The sequence below is a fragment of the Crassostrea angulata genome, chromosome 4 (assembly GCF_025612915.1).
Source record: "Crassostrea angulata isolate pt1a10 chromosome 4, ASM2561291v2, whole genome shotgun sequence".
Taxonomy (NCBI): Eukaryota; Metazoa; Mollusca; class Bivalvia; order Ostreida; family Ostreidae; genus Magallana; species Magallana angulata.
In genome coordinates, this window is record NC_069114.1 from 35,347,601 (window position 1) to 35,375,351 (window position 27,751).

At 33.9% G+C, this 27,751-nt stretch overlaps 1 protein-coding gene across 7 annotated transcripts in view; it reads right to left on the reverse strand.

The window, feature by feature from the left end:
• The window catches only part of LOC128182541 (5-hydroxytryptamine receptor 1-like), a 62,258-nt gene that overhangs the window by 14,576 nt on the left and 19,931 nt on the right, over positions 1-27,751 (reverse strand). For 3 of the 7 annotated variants that reach the window (XM_052851231.1, XM_052851230.1, XM_052851229.1), the window contains exons 2-3: positions 17,070-17,123; positions 4,004-4,099 (exon numbers count right to left, since the gene is read on the reverse strand). The gene's annotated coding sequence lies outside the window, so the exon portion shown is untranslated. Of the gene's footprint in view, positions 1-3,369; positions 3,402-4,003; positions 4,100-17,069; positions 17,124-17,219; positions 17,238-20,036; positions 20,430-22,403; positions 22,606-27,751 lie in introns of those variants that run through there. The other 4 variants (XM_052851228.1, XM_052851233.1, XM_052851234.1 and 1 more) reach the window with 4 other exon arrangements.

Here is a 27,751-nt window from a genome sequence, read left to right on the forward strand (position 1 = left end):
CAACGATTGCTTTCATGGCTGTCCCAATCTACAGGTAGCAATAGGTACGGTTTGACAATTGAAGCAACGACTGTTAATATTTTAGAGTCCAACTGTTTTAACAAAATTCTTTATATATTTACATTTTTAAATAGAAAACCTGTATGTACATGAAGCATAATTGATGCGCTATTCAGTAGTTGATTTTGATGACAACTATCTTGAAATTGATTTTAAGGTAAAGAAACAACATATTAAGTAAGAAATATCCAAAAAGAAAAATATATGTACACGTGTGCTGTTGATCGGTCTCAGACATGAGAAGCTGTTGAGTCGACCATCGCTGCAATTCTCATTTAGTTTAATGCAACGTCTCTTTTCATGTGCTTAAATGGTTCACGATAAACTAATCACTAACTTTGCAAAAACAGGAGGTTTGAGATTGCATAGAGAAGACTTAGATAACCACGTTATTCCGGAAGTTTTGTCATGTTCAACAAGGGAAGACACCCGCTTGATAACATGCCCGTGTAGGAGTGAAAACGAGGCTGCATTCTTTTGATCAGTATCATGGGTACTTCCGGCCTAAGTTCTAATTGCTTTGTAACTCTAGTATCAATCACCAGATCTTCTCCTAATGACCAAGTTGGCGTGTTGCACAGGGCCTGTATCTGCTCCAAAATGATGAACAGTAGATTGTGCATTGTGTATTTTCATTGGTTTTTGTTGGATGATAAACGTATCTCCTTGCTTGTCAAAGGGTTTTTTCATATTAAGTGAATCTATGATTTATGATCGGGCAGCGGATAGTAACATATTGAGCATATTGCCTCAAGATTGGAGAAAGAGAGAGAGAAAAAAAACTACACACAAGAAGACAAAAACATTCATCATATACATCCATGTTTACGACCAGCGGCTGCACCCTTTTCTGTGAAGGAATGAAATAACGCCACACCTGGTAGGGAACATCTTACGACACAGATAGGAAAGATACACAGTGTAAAGTTTGCTACAAATTATTCTGTCAATCAAGTCATAGACCATATCTGATGGAGATGAACAAGGAGCGGAGAGAGAAAAAATCGTTTGCCAATATCCTAACCTACTTATAATTCTAATAAGGGACTGCACAAAGTTGTCCGTATAGCGATATGGAACACTTTGAGATTTCAAAGTAGTTGACAATATATTTACTACAAGTTCAAAATATAATTAAAATATCCAAATTGCTCTGTATTTAATGCTATGAGCTACATGTACAAATAAATACAAATAAATAACAGACGTTTTAGCAAATGCGTGATTACGCAGTTAGATGACAAAATATTGGATGATAACAATCTTAGTACTTAATAATTTATTCATTTGTCACCCCTCTCCTTAAGGTACGTGTAGGTATTTCTTAAAGGTATGACAGAATGGGGAAAAGCCACAGACTGTTTCCAGCACAATCTCCATTGATAAATATCATGGTACTATAAGCAAGCTCATGTGAAGCTACAACACAATTGATTTTTGAATGAAATGTTTTCGATTCGTATTTCTTAATGCTTTGTATATTCTAGCTGGCTATAAATGACCCACTGCTATACTTTTTGTTGAAAATGTAGGTTCTATAATGACGGGCGACCCAAAAATCTACAGATTGAAATCTACTGACAAGGTCTTTAGTTTATTGTTTACAAATTTCCTTCTTACATTTGGTTCTCTTTGATTTTTGATCGAAGATAAAAAATCTTATAAAATTTGACGATCCCTGTTTGAATTAATGGTCTACAACATCTGCATTTGCACAAAGTACACAATATTTCAGTTTTGATAACCGTAATTTGCCTGAAATGTTGTTGACAGCTGTGTTTTTGCGTAGGGTGTTCATACAAAAACAAAAACATATTCGCCTATTGTGGACCAACTAGTGTTCTCATGAGTAATTCACCCCTATTCCGGTTATTTCCACCAAATTTCATTCACCGAGTCAGTAAATTACTTAGTGATTTTTTTTTATCTGCAGTTATCAATATTTTACATGTATATATATTTTCTATTTAATCACTTTAAAAATCATATTAAATAAGTAAAAGACCGCCTACTAGATTATTGTTATTATTAATCAGAAATTACACAGAAGGAATAGTCCAATTTTTTTTTTCATATATGGAAGTTACAACAACTACATATCAAAATACATGATGTTTCATATCTGTCTCCATTACAATTTCCTGTAAAATCTTTTAAATCTTGTAAAAAATTTTAAATATTGAAGTCTTAACGCTATAGTATAAGTGTCATTCATTAATAACTGATAAAAATTAAAGAAATTGTCCAAATCAGGAAACAATTTTAAAAAAAAGATTCAGAACCTTGTTACGAGATTTGAGAACACTGTACCTTCAGATAATGGTAAAAGAACGTTAATACATGAAGACCAAGTACTGCGAGGACCTTTGTTAAAGTTTTTGAAGTTTCTATTGCGAAAGTTAAGATGGCGTTTGTAGAAACTCTACAAGGGCCAGTCCAAAAATGAATTCGAGTATAGTGTAAGCAAAAGAGTCGAACAATTTACACAATAAGTAAAAGATGGGGAAGTAAGGAAATATATTGGAATGGAAGACTAATTACACAACTAGTCTGATGAGATAATGAATATTACATTTTTGATAGCTTCGCATTGTTTTGATTGTCGGGTGAAGGACTTCGCAATACTCAAGATAAAAAAAGAAGCTAGTTCAGATGAGATTTTAATTACACTGCATTCTCATTAATGTAAATTTGCAAAATTGTCCAACGAAATTTTCTTGATGCTGAAGAAACCAGGGTGGATGTTAGCATTAATTTCACAATCTAGATTCCTCCTCCTTATAAGACGTTAAACACTAAAATAAGTCAAGAAAAGTTAGGGCTTTTTGCTTAAAAGAAGTAGATTACATGTATCTTTAAAAAGTTTACAAACGACAGATTACGGTAAAATTTCATTTATAGCAATAGACAAATTTAAGTATTTATGTGAATTAAACAAGACAATAATTTGTTTGCTACTATATGAAGACCACCAGGCGGTCACTGAAGTAAAGAAAGATAAATGGCGAGTCGTTTGATAATACTTTTATTAAATTAGTCAATTGACTCGTCCTGTGATATAAAATATATTTTTGTGATTTGATTTGTTAAAACGGTAATCATTTTTATCTTCAACGAATTTATCGTTTGATTTTGCTTTCTAAAATTAAGGAAATGAGCATTAACTGATTGAGAGGACAAGAGATTTTGAGAGCTGTTGATTGAAAGAATTGTGAGTAAATAGAACAGGAAAACATGTTGATGATAGAATCGGGCTCGGAAATCAATGAAGCTATGCAATTGTTTCCGGGTTATCAGGAGATCACTGACCTTTTCTTTTCCTTGTAGAGCCCATCTCTCAATTGTTCACTGATTGCTATTCAATTATGATAAATGTCTACTTTATTTCGGACAATGGTACATTGATGAACAGACATAGAAATATGAGAGATGATGTTACCGAAAGTTCAGTACTTTACATTATATCTGACCCGCTGTCCAAAATCAAATTGCTATCTTTCAAATAATATCTCTAAAGAGGCACTTTTTCAAGCTATATTTGACCGCTGTCCATCTTTTGAAATAACAAGTCTAAAGATGTACTTTCTCAATCTATATTTAATTTTTTCGCCACATGAAAATTCACTTTGTATCGTTTCTACAAAATTTAATCATCTTTGCTTTCAGCAATTTTTGAGAAATTTCTCAATCTAATACGCACAAATTACTACAAGGGTTAAATACTCTTCATTTTCTTAAAAATCGAAATTCGAAATGGTCGTGAAATGAATGATTAAAAAAATATTGTTTCTCTTTCAAGTGGAATTTCAATTTATATCAAATATATCTTTTAAAACGATACACGTGATAGTTTGAACATCAGCAATGTTGTACCATTGATGAATTCAAAATAAAAAAAAATTCTGTTGATAATAAAGATAGCAACAATATATGGAAGTCTTACCAAAGGTCCCGAGCCAGATTTGCTATGTCTTCAGCTTCTTCCTTGATAATTCCATAGAGATATGATGTCGTTCTGAAATCGATCCGTGAGTTGTTTCTGTGGAAAAAAGAACGAGAAAAAGTTGTTCAAACTAGTAAAGGTGTCCTTTTGTGCGGGCACGTAACATGCTTGATGGATTTCAGCTTAGCCGATTTCATCCCACCCTACCAAGTTATACCGTAGTGGATTAATCAACGGAGAAATATCCGATATTGGGTCCTCAATTCTTTGACAGTAAAAACGCTCACACTGAGACGGTAAAAGGCAGAGATTCACAGACTTTAATTTTCAAACCACTATTTCTTTAGGGTCGCTGCTGGAAATTTAGATCATTTTCGCTTTATAGGCAATTTAGGTTTCATATATGCTGATGGTTTTGTTTTGTGTGCGTTTCCGAAATAGAAACATGACTTAATATTTCAATAGCTGGATTTGGTTTGTGGATATTGCCAATTTTCATTTTATAGCATAACCAGGACACTTGGGTCTGCAAAAATTAACGTCAAATACGTCTCTTTTTTACAGTAGTGATAACGATTATTGGGATTAAGTAACTTGAATATATCTTTATGTTCATTACAATGGATGAAAACGAACAACAAACATCGAACAAATTCAAAAATAGTTTTTACGTCTTATATTTCATAAAAGAAATCCAATTTATTCTTGTGTTCATTCTTCTTCCTGAATTACCGTTCGACATAATTTCATTTTTTGAAAACCAGAAATTATCCACCGGTGATGCACTGCTAACTGTAATTTACTAAACAGAAACTGTCCCTCTTGTTCGTAAATCGGTTGTTATAACCCTAAATCTTCTCTCCAAATGTGTCAAGCAAGTATGTGATGCAGTGCTTTGTTGTTTCTAAGCATGCGACGAGCTGTCTGCCGTAGTTTGTTTACAGCTAATGCAATAGACAGCGTCATTTAGAAGAAAAAATGAATTTCAACTAAAAATAAAACAAGATGATCATTTCCTCTGACATTAGACAAATTTTGATCGCGATGTCATTTTATTCGATTATGATATTTTCCAGAATGCATTTGCGTGTTAATTTTTTTTTATTTTTTAATCATACATTAGACTGATCGCTTAGGAACAGATATTTTAACAGTGTGTAACAAGCTCGTTAATATTATTTTAAATCGATCAAACTCAGATATCAGATACTTAGTTAAAGTTGTTTGTACCTAATGTCAGAGCATTAACGTTACAAAATGAGTATCATTTGTCCCAAGATTTATTCCTTTGCAACAAACTTTTTACAACTAACAAAACTCCAAACGTTTCGATACTGTATCATTATACTCCAGGTTAATAAATGTTTATGTTATTATATGAATGCATAGCTTTGCTGTAAACAATTTTAAAAGAGTATTCCTATTGAACCATTAAATATCCTCTTTTTAAATTTTTGAATAGCGAATCTATTCTTATTTTTGGAATTTTAAAGTCAACGTAGCAAAAGTCAAGCTAGTATGTAAAGTAGTTTGACTAACATCAGAGTATATAATAGTTCAGCAAAGAAAAGAATTTTTCAAGTATTTCCTTTTGTTGAAGACAGACTAAAGTTATCCGGCATTGCACTACATGTATGTCCCGAAGGATATCCATTTCATATAAAAACAACAACAACAAAAACAACAACAACAAACCAACAAAGTCCCAGAGGTAGAGCCAATCGGTTTATGGTACAATCAGCATCTAGAAGAAGCACCAGTAGTCACTCCAAACTTCTCTGATTGAATGTAACGTAGGTATTCAGCTGTGTTTATTATTGGTTTCTGTCTAGACTATAAAAATATATTGCACTTACAATATCTATTTGGCTAAAATGGAGATGTATTTATATTTCCAAATGATTTCTAGTCTCGTGATACAGCGCACATGTATGGGGTAATGGAAAATGCTGCAAAATATCCTGGTTGATATTTACAAAACAAGTTCTCCCTCTAAAATGTATAACTCAAAACAAGTTCAGGTCTCGTCATTCAACGTAAAGTGTAAAGGAAAATTCTGCAAAATATCTTGATGGATATTTACAAAACAAGTTTTCCCTCTATACAAATTGTTTGGGAGGTAACCGCTTATTTTGATCTGTTGGACGTATAAATCATTACAAGCCACTATACTAATTTCCTGTTCCTGTTTCTTTTCAAAACCTTTGTTAAAAAATTCTATTTAAAGACCATGAAAAATAAATATTGCTATTTTACTGCATTGTAAAAAAAAATTATGCTGTTTACCGGTAAGCAATGACTGAATGTTAATTCACACGTTACACAACTTCTAGATTCACAACACATGCGCAGTCGATCACAAGAAAACTCTAAGACAGTCTTTACATTCGTATTAGACTATCCATACATCGACGTACTGCTCTTGGTTTTCCCATGTATGCATCGATCGCACAGACTAATCTCCCATTTACTTCTTATAATGTGTTATTTTGTAACCTACGGAGCCGCGCCGTGTAAGTTTGGCAATATCGCTAAATAAATGTAATGCAATAAAGCGGAATTCCGACAAAAATCACACATAGACGAATGCTAATGCTTCTGGTATATGTTAATACCATACGATTGTTGTTTATAGATACTAAGAAGGAGGAAATGTCGTATACTTGGAATCTACTTTTGGCAGAAAATAGATGAAGAAATAAAACTGTCCAGAGCGATGAACTATTTTTACTTCATACGTTAATGTACAGCCCAGCTTCAGTTCAAGCAAAATAGATGTTTGGGGTAAATCTGATATACTGTATTCACATTCGAGTAGTCATCTTTAGAGAGTAAGAAAGAATAAAACCTACAGGTTGGCTATAGTATCCATGCCTCCTAAATTATGTAGATGGAAAGTGAAGCGTTATTTCTACCTGTTTCTAAGCAAGCCTTCATGTGTATAATAATACTGTCCAAAATCAATCAAGGCTTTGAAACAGAGAACTTAATACACAAATGTAATCTCTCTCATCACTTTTTATTGATTTGTTCAACAAAAAATTTAATATGCTAGGAATACAAAAAAAAAAAAATATTGGTTTTTTGCAGTGTTAACGATATCAAAGGGTTAAGTCCAAGCAATGACTATCTACAGATGGTTTATTAAAACTATTGGTTGCAAAAAGTGGTTCCTTTAAACCAGAAAATGAATGAAATTCGCTTCATTATATGAATTCAATGGAAACCACAATGTAATTTATTTTGGAAGGACCATTGTTCGGCTTCCGTATATATAATTCCTGGCACATCATCCCAATTCAGAAGCATCATTCGAAAACAATTTATCAGCGAGAGACTTTCCAATAGAAGCCACGGTATAAAGCCTATTCATTTTCAGTGCTCAATAGATGCCATACAATATTTGTTTCGCGTCCAAAGATTGTACGCCACACCACACATATCTGGATATAGGAAACTCTGTGTCTAGCATATATCGCCGGCGCTCTTCCAATAGACATGCTTCCAAGCCTTCGGCGAGAATTAAGAGCACAAAAAGTCTATATTAAAATGCAAATAATTGTCAATTCAGATCGAGATCGAAATAACTCAATTAAAGGATAGCTGGCCCCATTACAAGTATGTGGCACCCCCGGGGTATACTGAGCGTATGATTATTGGATCTCTCTGGAGATTCCTGTTATTAAGTGATAAAGTTCAGCAGTGATTCCCAACCATAATGATTATAATACTTCGTGGGTTTTTTTTTCCTTTAAAGCTGTTTTGGTGTTTGAATTGACTTAAATTTTGGTAATTATATCAACACGGACCAATGAATTGTAAAAATATAGGTGCTGATTCAGAGCGAGTTGGCGTTAAAATGGGGTTCATGCTTTATGAAAATGATGAAAATGCAGGTAATGCATTACAAATATTGATATAGGTAATATGTCTCTTTATTCGTTTCTAAATTACACGAAATACATAATAAAAAGCAAACAACTCATTAAAGATAACTAGAGCTATCTGAAACATGGTTTTATGTATTAAATTGAAAGATTCATTAAAAATAAAGCCCCACCCTTTCCTTGTTGAAGATGCACCAGAAAAGATCGTTGCCTGGCCAGGAGATACTGCTGGTATTCTGTTTGGCAGTGTATATATAGGTACACTCTTATATTGTTCTAGCGGCTACATTACTACACATCGACCTAATCAATGCCCGTCCTCTCACGATGGAAACAGTCTCGACAAAAGGACATACCTAATGCAAATTGATATCGAGAGAAGGCGACGTAATGAAATTATGAACCTCTCCCATTGACTGAGGCAGGATGACGAAATCGAAAGGGGTCAGTTTCAGTCTACATTTTAGCAAGTAATAAACATTTCCGCGAACTAATATCACGGAGAGGAAATGAAATCGATCCTTGCTATTCAGATGCCAATCAAGGAGAGACTGGCCGATCTGACAAGGAGAGTGGACCTCAATGCTAAGGAAACTCTGGTGAGGGTCCTGGACAGGCCCGGGTTAATGGACTTTTCATGTTCATTTACGGGTACTTGTCCGTAAATGAATTGTAGGTAAATAGAGTAATGAAGGAAGCGACATGTATTATTATATTTTACATATAATTTATATCGTCAATATATAACTGGCAAACAATACGAAGAAATCTTAGAACCGACGGCGAAAAAGATTTTTTGCTTCGTTTTAAGGGCAATTAAGGGATTTGCACTTTAAATACTCGTATTTATGAATTAATCATATCAAATGGTCAAAGAATATGCCATTTAAGAGTTTAAAGGGGCAATACCTTTAAAGTATCAACTGGTTTATAATAGCCTTTGTAATTGGTTAAAGTCAGGATATATATAAATGTATATTAGTACATGCGTGTACGGAGTAAAGGTACGGATAATCTCATGTTTCACTTCTACTTTCAGCTGCATATTAAGACTTTTTGTTTCTTGATATATTATTTTCTTCTATAACTGAACAGACAATAAATCCATTATTTCTTTAATCTGATTTCGAAACTACCCCTATTGTACTGCCCCGCTGATGACATGAAATTATCAAAGGGATTTCGTGATCGATGACTGAAATCAAAAATGCCGAGACAACCCAAAACGAATGACAAATAGGGATTTTCCCGACGTAAGAGTATGTACACATGTATATATTGGCCATAAGATACAGAAATTTTTTTACAAAAACCCATCTAACAGAACAATAGACCAAGACTAGAAAATAGCCGACATTAGCAAACGAAAAACCACGAATAAGACTGTGGAATACTAAAATCCGGTAATCACTTATGGTTAAAAAAAAACCCAACCCAAATACTGCTTATGAGGGAGATAGAAAGTTGTTGGTACCTCGATTCAAACTATAGTCACCTAGTTCATGGGTTCTCTAGATCTTTTCTTTACCCCCAAAGACAGATTACTATTTTTTGCTTATCTTTTGAAGAAAAAAAAAATTAAGAAGCTACCGCAGAAGAATGCATATAGCAGAATGATATCATTTGTTTGTTTTTATTGCTTTCAGAGTTATATAATATCCATATCATCATGACATTGAATCGCAAATGCTATATTTTTATTGCGTACGTAATCTTCAATTATTTACGGAACATGAAATTAAGAAAATGCATGTTTTTGTGTGTTCTAAGAATGTAAATAACATGTTCTTCTAGCTTTAGCTAACAGCGTATTGTTATCTGTAAATCGGAGAAAAGCTGGACACCCACACTGGTCAGAGAACGACCGTACTTTCCCAAGAGTTCCATCCTTCTTGTGGTTCTGAGCATGCGCATTTAAAGCCAAAGTCCTTACACGCTAGTAGATGCTAGAGCCGATGAGTGCAATTAACAAAAGACTGTGGGCGCTAGAAATTAGAAGGTATCTCAAATTTAAACTACGAACTCATTTCAAAAACAGACAAGTCGTGAAATTGAAGCACCATGCAAAAGTAAGAGGTTAATGTCGGAAAGCACAAATATTCATGGTTGAACATTAGAAAAAAATTCTCATAGAAAGCATCAGCATTTTGAATCCGATTTGGTTGTTGAGGTTGTAAACATGTTTTTTTTCTTCTTTTATCAATTCTTACGACAATGTCAGAGCAAAAATCTGCATAGTCGATCATCAATTCCAGATGTTCGGAAAACCATTTAAGGCCTTGTTTTTCTAGCATCCAATAACGCAAGACTATGGAATATCGGTCTCCTCTTTAGGATAAAAGCATCATATATATGGATAAGAAAATCTTGACCGAATTACAAGATATTCATAGTTTTATAGGAGTTCGTCTCTGGCAGAACGTTAGGGGATTACGCATAATTTACATAGTAATACGTGGAAAATCTTGTGGATAATTACATACATGCCCCAGCATGTACTTATGTATGTCACTTGGAAGGCACGCGACCAAGACGAAGTTAGTATTTAGAGAAGTACAGGTGTACTTTTATCTACCTAGTGTTTACAATGTTTAGAATAATCATATATATTAAAAATCCCTACATATATCAAATTGATTTTATTACTTACTTTTATACAACCTTGTACTCAATTGATAATAAAGTTTCGGAAATTCGAATGCACTGATTGAGATTTATTCGGCATTAAGATTTACTCGCGATATTCCTCTCTTCCTTGCTGGGGCTCTTTAACTGTCGCTAAGATTAGAAAGTTTGAAATTAATTATACATGACTAACACGGAGCAAATATTGTCTTCTCCCAGCAGTTGTTTCAATTTGTTTTTAACGATGGCCTTGTTGGCAGAGCAATCACAAGAGACAGTGATGATATCGTGGACAAATTCAATACTCCAAAAGCATGAACAAAAAAACCCGGGACAAAATGAACAACCAATGACAGGAAGCATGCAGGAGGAGACGAAGAAAAAATGGTTTTGTTTATCAACGGAGAGATTCAACTATTGGAATTCCCTGATAAGGTGTCATCCGCACGAAACCAGTTGTTTCAGAACATCCCGGGAAATCCCTAGGCCCAGGGAGGTACATAGGGCAATTTAGCGCGGAAGGTCCGACAACAAAATAGGATTTTCTGCAAGGCATTGAAGTAATCCCCTTCGCGAACAAGATTTGGAACTCTTTGGAGACCAGAATTCCAAGGAACTTTGTGATGGGGATAAATGCAATGAATGTTTTGTGCAGTAGGGTTATTTGTATTTTAAGATAGAGAACAAAGTAAAATACAACCTTCGGTTTGACAAATGTTTTAGAAAAAATTTGACTGTAGTAAACATGTAAAAACATACAAGATTTATTTGGAAGGCAAAAATCAAAAGGCGACAACGGTTAAAAGGAGGAAATCGGACATGATGCGAGAGACCACAAGAAACTAGTTTTGATGAATTCATAACAGTTTTTTCTCTATCACCTTCTAAAGACAAAACATTTTTAAAAAGGGGATAGATGATGATGGCAGCAATTTTGCATCCGTCATGATTTACTTTGAAGAAGAGAAAAACAGAATGCTATTGACTTCTCAGTTTTCAGTTCTTGGAGATTAATAGATTTTTTAATGCTTAAAAATGAATTAAATATGGTAGTTTTCCTTTTCTTTCTATTCCATATGGAACATATGATGTTTTAATACCATGCCTTGAAACTCATGTCAATATTTCATTGACAAAAAATAAATTGGCAGTGCGTGGTAATGTTTCTTGCAAGCATGAAGGTTGTTACAAAACTGATTTCCTTTACAAAGATTCTCGCTGCATTCGCATTTTAGAAGCAAAACACCCACCCTCTTTTAAAAAGTAGTATCATTTTATAATGTACCAAGACTCCTATTTTATACGATTCATCCTAAACTATTTGTTATGCACCAAGGGTTTTGATTTTAAAATTTAAAAAATAAAATCGAAAAAACAGCCCATTAAGATAGGGAAAATATTTTAATGTTCAAATTAAACATTAAAACAAAAGTTTTGAGTACGACATCTGTATATTTCCGAATAAGATATCTGATTAAAAAGAGTAGCACATCTGATAATATATTTATTTTAATAAAAACAGGTATTTTAGATAACATCAACACATGCTTTACATTCGGGAAAACCTGCCTCGGTTAAGCTTTTTTAAAAGAATATTTAAACATTTTAAATTCAGAAAATTCACCTAAGTGTTTTTGAAAAAAAGTAAAAATAAAACACAATCCAGCATCTGGAAAAATGAAAATTTGCTTGGTGGCAGGAGATGTGCTAAAGTGCAATATCGACGATAATAAAGGCAAATCAGTACGTCATATAATTTAACATATATCTGGATTCTTCTACATATATTCGATCACAAGCAATGGACTGTTCATTACATTCACGTCGACTAACTTACTCTTTTTTTTGTTTAAATGCAAAGTTATGATGATATTGTACTCCATATAACTTTGCATAAACCTATAAGGTGATGGGTATACTTCGATAAGCTGCTGTAGGTGAGCAGATTACTGGAGAAAAGTCATTTTTTGGAATTTATTGTTTGTTACAACTTTGTTTCGAAACGTTCTAGAATTAATTATATACAGTACAACACGCTAATAACAAAGTTCCTGAGACGGGCCATTTTGTTTCATTATAAACGTGATTCGTTATATCCCAATTTGGTTTAACCCACGGGGAATGAAAATCCCTTCATCAGACATGTAAGCGTTAATTCATTATAAATATGTTCGCTATAAGCGTGATTTACTGTATTATTACCTACATGTATGGTACACCGTTACTTTCACCTACAATCAGAGAACACTCTTAATACGTACTCCTACACATGTTCTGTTATTTGTGAGTGTTATCAGAATGGTATGAAATGTCACGTGACTATTGGTGCTAATGCCATCGCACTATCTGATTTGACAAAGGGAAAGAACAATAATAGGAAACGCTATTTAATTATAAATTGTCAAATTAACTATGTTTTCCATGGAACTTCAAGGCAACTTGAAGTACTGATATACATGTACATGCATGAATCAATGTAACTTAAATGAAAATTGGAGAAAGTTATTTATTGACTTTAAAATTAAAATCATCGTTAATAAATAAACTCTATTCGAAAGTCGTGATAATTTCGACATTCGTGGCATTAAAGACGTTCACAATCACAGGTTTCTCTATTCTTTTACTTCTTTAAAATTCTTCACACGTTATTGTATTTTTCATTGATTTTCCTAAGAAAATGAAATATTCGTAGATTTTTTTCTCTCCATTATTTGATTGCAAGATTGTTATTGTTTTCCTAAGATCTTAACACCAGGGTTTAACATCTCGGAAGTACCAATAAGTCGGGTTGTATTATGATTTGTTGCAAGTTGGCTACCACTTCTACAATGAGGCTGAATTCCTGACGCGTATGCTTTTGCTGTCCGGAGATTTCTCCAAAGATAAAAGACATGTCAGTTCATCAGGCGAACTCGCCGTAATCATCTTAAAATGTTTTCTTGTCGCTTTGATACCATTGGTGTATTGGTTTAATCTACTGGAAACCTCGGTGTGGTGTATCTGATTCTGTGGTACACACACGCAGAGAGAGAGAGAGAGAGAGAGAGAGAGAGAGAGAGAGAGAGAGTGTGTGTGTGTGTGTGTGTTTGCGTAATATTTTTGTGAACAATTCAAAATTTAAAAAAATGCAAAACATTCGACGTCTAGTAAATGAATATCTCTGATCTCCAAGTACTGATTGTAATGGCCACTAATGATCAAGTGTTGTACAGATCCATGAACAAAATGAAGAACGGATTTGTTTAGAATAAGAACGCATTATTCGAGCAGACCACTGTTTTATACTCCACTTTTTATTAGTTTCAACAAACAAGAGGCCCATGGGCCACATCGCTCACCTGAGGAACAATAGGTATGATAAAATCAGCTTAATGGAGTCATAATACAAACTATCTGGACAATGTACAATAATACATGTAGATCCTGTATAAATAAAATCCATTTTCCCCTGGATATTCTTATGTTTATAATCATCAGTCCCTTTTCTAACAGGATGCTTTTATAGTCATATCATATGTTGAGTATTGCAGTTCTCAAAAAGATCCTTAACAATAGTTTATATATGGGATATAAACGTACATCAACCTCTGAACCTTCTCGTGAGGCCATAGAATTGTCCTGGGGCCAAAGTCTTAACAATTATAAAGAATCATCTGGCTAATAAGTTTCTGAGAAGATTTTTAAAGATTTACCCTATATATTCCTTTGTAAAACTTTGACCCCCCCCCCCCCATTGTGACCCCACCCTACCCTGGGGATCATGATTTTCACAACTTTGAATCTACACTACCTGGGGATGCTTTCACACAAGTTTCAGTTTTCCTGACTGATTAGTTTCTGAGAAGAAGATTGTTAAAGATTTACTCTGTTTATTCCTATGTAAAACATCGATCTCCCTTTGTGGCCCTAACCTACCCCCAGGGTTATGATTTTCACAAATGTGAATCTACACTACCTGAGGATGCATCCACACAAGTTTCAGCTTTCCTGGCTAATTAGTTTCTAAGAAGAATTTTTTAAAAGATTTACTCTATATAATCATATATTAAACGTCGACCCCCCATTGTGGCCCGACCCTACCCCCAGGGGTCATTATTTTCACAACTTTGAATCTACACTACCTGAGGATGCTTCCACACAAGTTTCAGCTTTGCCGGCTGATAAGTTTCTGAGAAGAAGATTTTTAAAGATTTACTCTATATTCCTTTGTTAAACTTCGATCCCCCATTGTGGCCCCACCCTACCCCTGGGGGTCATGATTTTCACAACTTTGAATTAACACAACCTGAGGATGCATCCACACAAGTGTCAGCTTTCCTGGCCGATTAGTTTCTGAGAAGATGATTTTTAAAGATGTACTTTATATATTCATATGTTAAACTTCGATCTCCGATTGTGGCCCCACCCTACCCCCGGGGGTCATGATTTTCACAAATTTGAATCTACATTACCTGATGATGCTTTCACACAAGTTTTAGCTTTCCTGGCTGATTAGTTTCTGAGAAGAAGATTTTTAAAGATTTACTCTATTTAATTATTCATTTGTTAATCTTCGACCCCCCCATTGTGGCCCCACCCTCAGGTGAGCTAAAAAGGTTAAGTTTACAATACAATAAGTTGTTAAAGTTGGTTTCTGGAAGAACAGACTTTGAAAATTTTCTTAATAAATATTGACAATTTTTTTACTTTTCTAATCTTTAGTTTTTAAGATCTGTGTACAAACATATAGAATTGTGAGCAAATCTCTGTATCTTGCTTATAATTCGAAGCTTAACACTCAAATATGGTTAGTAAATAGAAATTGTAAACAATTAAACACAAGAAACATGCACTACATGTATAACAAATAAAGAACACAATTTATTTTTTCGAAATGAATCATATATATACATGTATATACCTACATATTTCCGTCAGCGATATCAAACTCTATTTAAACTGAATAAACTCGAGAAAATGCCGAGCTTCTCAACAAAACCTATTGCATTAATCTACCATTACGCAAAAGATAATGCCGAATTACCGATAGAATGAATTGTATTTCAGTACTTTTTTATACATCAGATTTTGCTTAATTTGCGCAGGTAAACAGTTAACTGTTTGATTTACCGAAGTCTCTGTTTGATTTGATACGTAAAAATCACGAAATACAGACGATAGTTTCCATGTTACAAAGCATAAATAATGAAAACGAAACGAAAATCAGAAGAAGCTAACACCAACGTCATGTGTGAAAACTGTCAACGCATTGAAATTTTTAGCCTCAATTTACTTCACAAAATCGGCACCAATATATTTTGCATGTTTCAAAAATTTCCCTTCATACGCGAACTGTTGCACAACAAGCAAATTCATCATAGTCAGATCGACCCTTTTTCGTATAATGTCATGGCTGCTTTAAACAAAGAACCTCGTTTTAGAAGTATGGAATACGAGTCTTGGTAAAATGGGTATGCAAACCCGGGCCGTGGCAAAATAAAAGCCGGGGCAGATCGGCAATCGTCAATTCCAAATACGCATTATTTTGCAGCAATATTTACAGCGAATACAAATATACTAGTCCATCAAATATCCTGAAATTTTAATGAGATTGGCAGATTAATAACTGCCAATCTTTTGTTTTGCCCTGGCCAAGTCTTGCCTACCCATTTTACCGGATGCCGAACGCGAAGCTGAAACACGCCTTTCCTTTATTATTATTTTCGTAATAACTCAGAATTGAAACAGAATTAGCACTTAATTTTTGCAATTTATATTTTCCTTCCCATAAGGATAATTTATGCCAAACTACGTTGTATTTGCCTCGGTAGTTCTTGAGAAGAAGATTTTTAAAAATGCACCCCCCTTTTTCTACAGTTTCAAGGTTTTCTCCGCTTTGAATAAAGATCGGACTTTTATTTCTGCAATTTATATTCGCCCTCCCATAACGATGCTTTGTGCTAAATTTGGTTGAAATTGGATCAGCGGTTTTAGAGAAGAAGTTCAAAATGTAAAAAGTTTACAGACGGACGGACGGACGGACAGACAGACGGACAGACGGACGACGGACAAAATGTGATCAGAATAGCTCACTTGAGCTTTCAGCTCAGGTGAGCTAAAAAGCAATGTAATATTTGACATTATATACACTTGTATGTCGACAATTCGCGTCATAGCAAACATCGTTATTGTTTTTATGGAAATGTCCGCTCCAGTGGGAATGTTGTTTTATGTTAAAATTATAAGATACGCGTCTTGAATGTAAATCAAATAAGTGCTGGGAAATAAATGTAATTCTACCAATTACTTCTACGACTTCCATTGGAAGATGTAATACATTGAAGAGTAGGAGTTTGATTTGGATGTGCGTAATTTTGTTAAACATTGAGAGAGAGAGAGAGAGAAAAAAAATACAATTTTATTATTGACAGATCCAGGGGTAAACAACCAATTTAATCGAATCACCAATCATTTTTTATTGAAAATGATAAATTCACAAATGATATCTTATTGTTACTTAATATTTAGAAATGAACTTTTTACAAAAGAAAATGCGAAAAATTTACTTTACTCACCCGTTTAGCCAGTAGATGGTATTGTTTAATCCGTTAGCAAATCAAATTCCACAACTGCAAAAAAGTAGAATATCAATTAAGGAATATTCACTCGACACAAAAGACCAGCGCTGCTTCGAAATCACGCAAACCACTAAAGACTTTGATTACCACAGACAAAAGGGAAAATGACATGAAAAACCAAGGGCCATGGGCAAAAGTGAACAGGGTACATGAAAAAATCAAACTAAAACCCACTTATACTGGCAGACGTGATTTCGTTAATATTCAAAACTGGTGCTATAGTGTTTGCCTGGAATCGATAGCGAAAAGAAATTGATCATCGGGCCGAATGGCATTGACTGAAACTTACACTGTGGCGCGAATCAACTATCCACACACACGGGCAAGAAATCGCATTAATTTTGCTTCTTTTTTTTTTTTATTATGAACTCATTAAAATATAACGGGGTGTTTTATCCAGTTGTTCGACGATTGTTGAGACAAAGAGGTGGATCCAATTAATAACGCTTCTTGGCGTCAATAAGATCCCCTCACTTTATGAATAACAAGGCACTCGCTTCACGTGCGTGATACGAAAGAAGACTATTTCCTTTACTGGCAGTGAAGGTATTTGGTCAGAGATCGATTTCGAATTTCCGGAAAACTTCATCTTTAGGATATTGACTTTAGTATGCGGTGATAATAGGAATTAGGAATCAAAAACAAGAAAAACGCAGAAAAGGCAATTAAAAAGATAATGATTTGATTGATATATGTATTAAACACCGAGTCCGTGCGCAATTAAACTAGCGATGATGAATTTGAGTTCCAATATGTGGTCATAAAAGAAGGTGTAAAATAGGCGGACTACTGATTGTAACTTTTTTCTAATTTAAAGCTTCGATAATTTTCCGGTTGATATTTTGCTGCGGTGTCTTAAGGGAAATTTCATTGGATATTGCTTAACGTTACAACTGAAAAATTGCTAATAACAAAAAGAGAAAAGGAAATGTGGAAATATTAACATCAGAAATGTTTTAACGTATGAGACTTAGATAATGTAGTCGCTTATTCTGCATCAAGATATGTTTGGCTTTACATTTTTTTTCTCATATTACATATATTTGATGAACATTTCGATTATCTGTTTTATTTTTATGTAAATGTATCTTGTAAAAGCAATAGTACAATTTTCTACTCTTTAGCAGTTTAATGTTCTGCCATCTAGATCACAAAAATTCAAGAAATGATTTTATAACTTATTGCGATGTGAAATTGCATATTGGTTGGAGGTTTTCAATATCAGTCCATATCAAAATAGTGATAGTATTTATTTGGGTTAAGAAGTTGAAGGTAGTGTTATAAATCTAATTTTTAAAGCTCGAAAAGTTATGGAACATTGCACCGAAAATTTACAAATCTTAAATTCAAAGCGCAAAAGGTCTAAATCATTTGCAATGGAAGTCAATATTGAAAATGAAATGGTAAATCTAGTTTTTAAAAATCAGGGAAACTAGAAATGGAGCAAAAAAACTCTTCTAAAACAGCTACTAACGATCGGAGATTCGGCGAGACCTCTTCAATCAATAACTGAATCTAAGCCATTGTAAAATGACAGGAAGTTAGTTCTTCATTATCGCTTTACAATAGGAGACAGGTACATTAAAAATACATCTATTATCTTTTTTTTCACCGGGAAAACTCCCATAGATTTCCGAATATTCACAGATCTAGAGAGTTACAGAGGTTCCCAGGAGTGGCGAATCTCTCCGTAACCGGACCTTAAATTAACTACAGATATGTAAAGTGCATACAAAAATGTCAACAAATTATGTAATAGGAGAAAAGATATTTAGTTATTTTGAATTGTTTATAAACCCTGCCCAGTTAATCATAGGAGGAAAATCTTTCTCCAGGATAAAAAACTTCCAACACAGCATATTTAACAGGAATATGCCACTAACCCAAATCTAACGTTTCTCTGGTTTGGATGTCGTGTTAATATTGACAAAGTTCTCTGAATTCTTTCATCGACTGATTAAGATTCAATGTCGTAAAATTAATCAGAGGACATCTCTTGCCAAGACAACTTGAGATATCCTACAAGGAGAGCGGAACAGCCAGCAACGAGTAAATGACAAATTGGATCATTTTAATTGAATGTGTCGTCACTCACAGTATTTATGTCCTCTTTAAAGGCAAGCATGATTTCACTCGAAATTTATTGTGGCATTAAAAGTTTTTTTTTATTTCAACGTAATGACGTATCAACTCTTACGGACGATTTGAATCTGTATGGCATGTCACAGGAAGTAAGGACAATTTATTCCCAGATGTACGGCAACAAATCCTTGTCATTTCCGGTTTAATTGTGATATCTACGAACAATATTCAGCACCTTAATTTTCATCACAATCATGTAACCAATACATGTATATATTCGACTGTTCCTGTTACTGCCTTAAACCCCCCCCCTTCTTCCTTCGTTCAGACTTGTCTTATACAATGTATAGCTTAAATGTTTTTTTTAATCAACCATAACCCCCACCCACCCCACACACACCCAATAAGGTGTTTTTCCAGATGAAGTGTTTACTAGAATACAAGAAGTTTCCGATGATTGATTTATCCTAACGAGTCCTGTTCAAGCCTGACTTCGATTCAACAAAAAAGAAATATACATGTATATCCTTTCAGGATACATGAAAATGTATATGATTGTATAATCTATCAAAAACAAACTATCTTATTTACTTAGATAGGTATAGATTAAAGATTAATGTTTTTACATGTACATCGATAACAGTAAAAATGTACCATATACATTAATTATTTAGATGTATGATTTCAGTTTTGGTGGACTTTTTCACCTATGAAATTGTCTTTTTGTGTACCATTGCAATGGTACATGTACGTCAAAACATTTTAAAGATCAATTTTGGTCATTCAAAGTTTGTCATAAAAGTACAAATGTAATTTAAATACCATTGTTCCCATATGATTTCGTTTGTTTATCGCACTGCTACATCCCCGGATGTTTCTTTGTTACCGTTGACGCATGAATCATAAACAACATCTTTGATTATAATCTATCCATCACAGTACATGTAATGCAGGTAATAAATTTCAGGTCCCCCATACACAACACCACGTCACAATCTACACGTGCTACTGCTGATCATGATTACGACATCCCTTTGTTCATTTTTACGACAATCGCAATCTGTCAAGTCAAAGGAGATGGAATCTGTGTGCTCAAGAATAAAACTTCTCCAGTGAAAATATCACCGGTCTCTATGATATTGCAAATTATCTCAAAAAGACTAGCTTTACATTTATTTTTGCTAAGTATTTTATTTGGGTTTGTGATTCAATATGGCATTGAAAAACATCAAAACAGGTACTACAAGATAGCAAGAACGTTGAATCCTAGCATTCAAACTTTCAATCAATCAACTTCACAAACATGTTGCAGCAAAGTGTAAATTCTCTTTATGAATAGAAAAATATGTATAAAAAATCATTACGACCTACGATATATCATTAATATAAAAACTTAACATGTTTGTTTTCTTACCTTCAATAGCTTTACAAGATGAATTTAAAATCTATTCATTATCAAATAGTTTGCCAACACCTGATAATGGGGGTATCAAACACCAGAGTTAAGCAAGACAAATTGCTCGGTCGGCTCCTTGAACTTTTAATGGGATGCCTTCTTTTAAATCGACAACCTCTTTCTTAACAAGCCCTGAATAGGCTGTGAATGATAATATGTCTTTTGAAAGCAAATAAATATGAATCGGTAAAGTGGTTGAAGGTTTTATTATCTTGATTGACAACTCTATTAACCATCTATTATATGGTACAAGAGAGTTCTGAAATGGAACGGGCAGAAACTTTCGGCTCCCGTATAACTACATAGATTTACTTATAAGCCCTCGTTATTTTGATACTTCCGGAATATCTTGAGTAGCAAAAATCTTATTGTATTGGAATAATTTTGAATTTCCCAAAACTGCAACGAAACAACAACTTAGTACATGCGAATTTATTGAGAGAGAGAGAGATTGAAAGAGAGAGAGCTAGATAAATATAACATTAAAGAGAGAGAGAGAGAGAGAAAGAGAGAGAGAGAAAGAGAGAGAGAGGTAAATATAACATTAAAGGGAAGACAAACAGTTTTGTGAACGAATTTAGAAAGTGTGCCAATTTCTACAATAGCACAATCTCAAAAAACGATTTTACATTCAGTTTTAAAATAGTTTTTCCGGTTAAATAAGAAAATTTGATCCATACGAAAGGGTAGTTTGCTCATCTGTTTAAACATCTGTGATGCAAAAAAAAACCCAAACAAGGTGATCAAGTTTATTGGAGAGAAAAAATATATTACCCGTAGTAAAAATTACGCTCTTTAATAAATTACTTACTAACAGAGAAATCAATCAGATGGAAAATGATGCCTATTAAAAAGTTGTTCCCATTATGACAACAAAATATTAGACCACGGAACAAAGTCGTTTCGCTTTATCATGACTCTAAACAAACTGCTGTACAGTACTGTTTGACAATATGACAACAGTTCTATAGTCAACATGTCAGGGAACGTTAACCGTATTTCTAAAACACCATAAAGCTGCAAGGTGTGTTAATAAATCTGTGCTAACGAACGAACGTCACCACCGAGTAACGTAATTCTGTTAATTTCAACTTTAAATGTATTACACCCAGATACATATTTGTCCGCCTGCATGTTGGGACGAGTCTGTAAAGATCAGACAGATAGCATTGTCCGATGATGTATTTTAAAATTATTTTTTTTTTCTATAAAGACCCACGCGGTTACAGTTTCCTGCTAAGAATGAAACGTAAATGATCGCAACAGTCCGATAGAATATCGCTAAATCATGGCGGACACAAGGTCGGTTTTCTGTCTATATGTAGAAACGTCCTTGGATCAAGGCAATTGCCCTCATGTTGTACCAATTAGTGATAGCCTTTAAATGTTTTAAATAGATCAACAACCTATAAATTATATAGCAAAACCAACAGGATGAAAAGCGAATTATTTATCTTCAAAAATCTCAAAATTCTTTCAACTTGAACCCTATAATGTCCAGACTTCATTTTGATAATAGTCCAAAGAAAGAGAAAGTAGACCGAGCTCGGTATGTAATTACACATTTTGCATATATTCTTCGTAAAATATAAGGGGTGTTATAAATCAAGATTGGTAATTGGTGAATATTGAACTTCAATAAGACACCACGAAATATTCCCAAGTATCTCTTCTTAACTTTGTCTTTATCAACCATTTTCAGAAAGGTTAAGAGGTTACAGGTCTTTTCCTACCTTGCAATGAAACCCTCCCTCGTTACTTTCGCTTCATCCTAAGAATTAAGTCCCACCAAAAAAAGTAACCGTAGTCCATGAATTGGATAATTCCGAATTAACGTGTTACATTTTAAAGTGCGCTAGAGCTATGCAATAAGACTGTGAACGCACAATGGCGTGGTTTCGGATCAGCGAGGAATCGCTGTGTTAGTCGCCCGGGATCTTTTGTTTCTACGACAAATAATAATCTGATATAAGTGGTCTTATATAAATGGAACGGTCATTGTGCCTTTATTTAAAACACCAAACACACACGTGTGTTGAATCTATCTTTAAGTCACTATATATAGATTTAAAGCAAAGAATTTCTATAGAGGTCTATATATCCTCAACACCCTCCCCACCCTACTCTAAGTTCGTATGTCATATATGGGACAAAGTTTCTCAAAGATTTCTCAAAGAATTTCACTGCCCTTGAATCATTTTTATAACAGATGAAAGTAATAGATTCGCAAATCGTCTGCTCGAAAATGATTGCATTAAAATGATATCATCTGCTACAAGTACACAATTTGCCAGAAGGGGCATCAAACTATACATTGCTAATATTCAACGAAAAAAATAGACCTATAAACATTTTTTTTAAAAATTTATCAGATACTAATCAATTTGCAAACATTTCATCAAAAGAACAACGAGTAAGAACCTCGTCAGTCGCCAGAACTTGTGTTCAAACCCATTATGTATTATGTATACAATAAAAATATGTTCAAACCAAGCGAAATGACAACAGCAATATAAACACCTTAAATATTCCTTTATTTCCATTGTCAATGGAAATGTCACACAAACCTCAATAAGGCACGTTAAAAATGATCGGTTTCGGTATTTCCGGAGTCTTTTAGCTGTTGACATTAACTTTAAAAATAGACCGTATTATGATGATTTTACTTAGCAACAGATTTTCTGAGAATAAAAAAAACCAAAGTTTGTTTTACTATGATATTACCTGTTCGACAACCGTTTGCGTTGCCGAAATGTAGACATCTGTCTAAAAGTTATGAAATTGGTTGTTGTTGGCGTCAGCTAAGTTTGTAATAGAAATCTGCAATTTATTTTGCAGAAAAAAACGAAGCTTACGACGTTAACCTTGTTGGGCACGAGTTCTCTCCCCCACAGCATGCCGTTTAGAAGATAATGGTAGAAATAAATCTTAGATCCTGTATCAAGACAGACAAGAGAAAATGCTTGTTATTTTATTTGAACAAGGTTATCAAACTTTTGTCCAGTAATATGTCATCTTTATCTACATTCATGGTTGAAATAGAACTGAGATCCTTCATTGCAATGCACAGGAAACGTGTTGAGTAATTAATTTTAGATAGATTTCATACATGTATAAACAAAGACATTCTGTGGCAGCTTTAATTGCTATCAGTGCTTGAAAGTTACAATCAAGACCTTTAAAAAATCGAAGAAGATGAAGCCAGCCATCTATGGTATTGATGTATTGTCAAATAGAAGGCTGGACACACGCACCTTGCAAAAGAGATCAAGCAATAACTCGGGGCTTCACTGATAAGCCTTGATGAAACGTACTGTATCTTTTCATAACATGCATGATAAGTCAACAAATCAATTTATGGGGTTAATAAAAAAAAATTCGGATAAACATACTTTCTGTTTTTGCCATTTTGCCATTTGATCAATGATGTTTGTTAATGTACTGCAGTAATTTTTTTCGGGGGGGGGGGGGGGGGTGAGTTTACATAAAATTTGACTACCCACAATTACAATTGTCCTTCACTATCGTTATTGGCATGCAGCATTAAGTAAAACAAATGGCGCCCGATTAAAATAATATAATTTGTGAGACGTTTGGATATAGTGATAACATCAAAATCGTTACAATGCATTCGGAGGGTTAAAAGTAGGACCTTTATCTCTATTTATAGATATGTTAGAGTCATTACGGAATAACTAGATCACTCTAATTACCAAGTTACAGTCGTACAACTAAACCGTTTAAAAAAGGGTATAAATAGTCGTATACACAAATTATCATACCAAACGTTATTCATAGTATAGAGGAACGAGTGCATGTCAATTACAGACTTTAACTTTTTAAAACTTGAAATATCTTACAAAGTTTAAAATCGGCAATTAAACTTGTCAATTTAACATTACTTCAAGTTATTTTAATTATAACAACCACGCCGTGCCACCGTGCGACACATATGTATTAAGCTGTATACACCTGGTATTTGACGATTTACTCAAATAAATGTTCCACTCTAGTTGCACAGAATTAAGAAACAATAAGTTTTCTGATGTTATCAAAATAAATTTAAAAGCCTAAAACTTTACAGCATATTCAATTATTTTTGGTTGACACTCATAAGAAATAACCATTAAAACGTATTTGATTTAATCATTAAATTGGATAAGACATACCGTATGTTTTCCCCAATAAAGAGTTTAAAAGTCAAAACTCAAATATTAAGAGAGTGAAGACGGCCTAGGTCCTTAGGTTTAGATATTTTAATTTTCATTTTTTTTACTTCCAACACATAAAGTTTAAATGTCAGTGCGGAAGTGTGACAGTTTCGAACACTTTCAATTATTACCAATGTCACGTGATTAATTTTCTGTGTGCCGTATCATGGATGGTGATGTTTTCATTTTACGTCACATTTAAAATTTCTGAGGAAGGTCGATAGAGTTTAAACAAAATATTATTTTGTATTAAACAGTTGCAAAGTAAAATCAAAAACTAAATAGATAATTTTGAAAGTAAGAGTTATTCTTTTATCTTTCAAAACGACCACTTCTCATAAACCTTATGCAGGGATCTAGAGGGGGATAGAGGAGGGGTTACATTCAAATTTCTTTATATTTACACTATATAAGTACCAAAAATAAGCCTCACCCCCCACCCCCCACCCCTCGGGCAAACTCAAATAACCATTGGCGTTTATCATGGGGGAAATCCCAGTAAAATCAATTAAAACATCAACATTTAGGTGATTTTCACTTTTATACATATCATATATTTTATCAATACCTTAAAAGGTTTGTTTATACAAAACCTCACATTTTGTTTAAAAGTGGCATGCCACAGTTTGATAATTCAATGTGGATGAGATTATAAAATATTTCACAAGCCTGCCGTTTCGATTATTCAGATCGTTGAATATCTTATCCAAAATTTTAAAATGCATTTAAAACTTGTTGATGAAGTAAAATTTAAAACAATGTGAATATTTTCATTGCGAAAGGCAGTACGTCATAAAATGTATGCCTCCCATATGGAAACCTAAAGGTATCGCTTGATGGTCAACAAAACAAAGACCCTGCATAATATTGAACGCTGTCAGATTGAACGCATCAACATATGAACTTCAGACGTAATGTTAGACTCTGCAAACGATTATAACCATAAGTGTTAAGAAAATGGCATCTTGATAATTTGTAAACCAAAATTAATTTTAGACATACAAAGCATGACCGTTTTCATCGAAATGCTTACGATACATTTTGGTTTTACACAGTGTGCATGTATTTCTGTCGACTTTATAAATCCTACATATCCTTATCTACCTGTCAGCCCACCCCCTCCCCCCTCTCTTTTTCTTTCTTTCATTTTTCTCTCTCTCAAAGGCACCCAGTTGTGTTTTCGTCGTTGGCTATAAATATTGTACTTCTATATATGATTTACTGATCTTGAACGCAATTCAGGGTCACGTCTGATGGAGACAAACCCAACGACTGTGTATAATAAGTGTCCCCGCGGCCCCCTTCACTTTCACAAGCACTGTGACCTGCTTTGTCTTGCTTTGAATTTCTCAGCATGCGAGGGCCTTCTGCGACACAATGGCTACTGTACTCTAAAACGTACCCATATGTCACAAAAGCGAAACTCGTTTATAAAGACTGGATTATCGGTATATCCAATAGGATTATATATCAATGTATATATCCAATAGGATTATAAAAAGGACAGCATAAAAACAATTTACTCCCACTGAAAACACAGGCTTGACGTGGTAATGGTATTTTCGCAATTATTCAATTTTTAAAAATATGAGAAAAAGATCAAACTAAGCCGACCAGAAGTAGTTATCCGTCCATTAAACCCCCAAAATAGATAGAAATAGATAACAGACATTGAAAGCACCCATAATTACTGTATTCAATAAGAAATATCGGGTACTTGTTCACCTGACTCCGCCTTTGAATATCGCTTTTGTGCCTAGATCTTCTACTTGATTGGAGAAAAAACTCATTACTCTTCATGTCCGAATGGAGACCTACGAAAACGCCATTTTATAGTACATGACTTATCACTAGGTTAAACAGTTGACTGTAACTGTATAATATATATATCCGTGCAAAATAACACAACCTTACCAAATCCCAAGCACTGTACATAGACATCCCACACCAGCACCGTGGACAGAAACTATGCCTTGAGCATGTGATTACGATTAATTTACCAGAATAGAACTTAGCAATTGTACTCTAAACGCTTCACGTAACTGACAAAAAAGAGTCCTATATAGCTTTTAACAAAGCTACCTCAAGAGTGCAGAGAGAGAATAAAGTACACGTGACCCTCACTATGATTACGTTTGAAAAGAATCGTCAAACGCCGTAGAGTTCCGAATATTGTTAATTATTCAATTTTCGCTCTAAATAAATGATGGGGTATTAAGCAAGGGGGTCTCGATTTTCGTTTCATATACAGTCATTAGTTTCTAGTTAAAACAAATCTTCAAACATATTTTTATGAATGATGTATTGATTAGACAATCAAAGTACAGAGATGAATAACGGGTTTGTTTTCATAGAGAGGGGCTTTGCGTAACGTCCTTTATTTAGCTCTCAAACAAGATAAATTAAGCTATAATTTTTCACATGACTTTTAGCAAAAAATCGTGTTTAATTAATTACGTGTATGATCATTTTTATCAATATCGGTCTATAAAAAAGACTGGGTTCACAGGTACCGCGTGTGTATTGGTTTGAGGTCAAAGGTCATTCATTGTAGAGTTCAGCCAGTCCCATAAAAAATACGACAACCTTTGACTGAGGATTACTGAAGTCGAACTTTGCTAGTTTGGTGAAAACAGAAAGTATGGGTATTTATAAGTCATGGTTTACGACTGGCTCAACATTTAGTAGATTGTCATCTCTCTTTGTTTTGAATAGTACATTTAAAAAAAGTAGAAATAAATGTCTATTACCTCTTTATATTAACAAAGAAATTTTCAATAGATAATATATACATGTTGATGGATGTCTTTTATATATGCATGTAGATCCTAAGGTCATGATAAAAACACATGTCACACGGTTAAAATGAA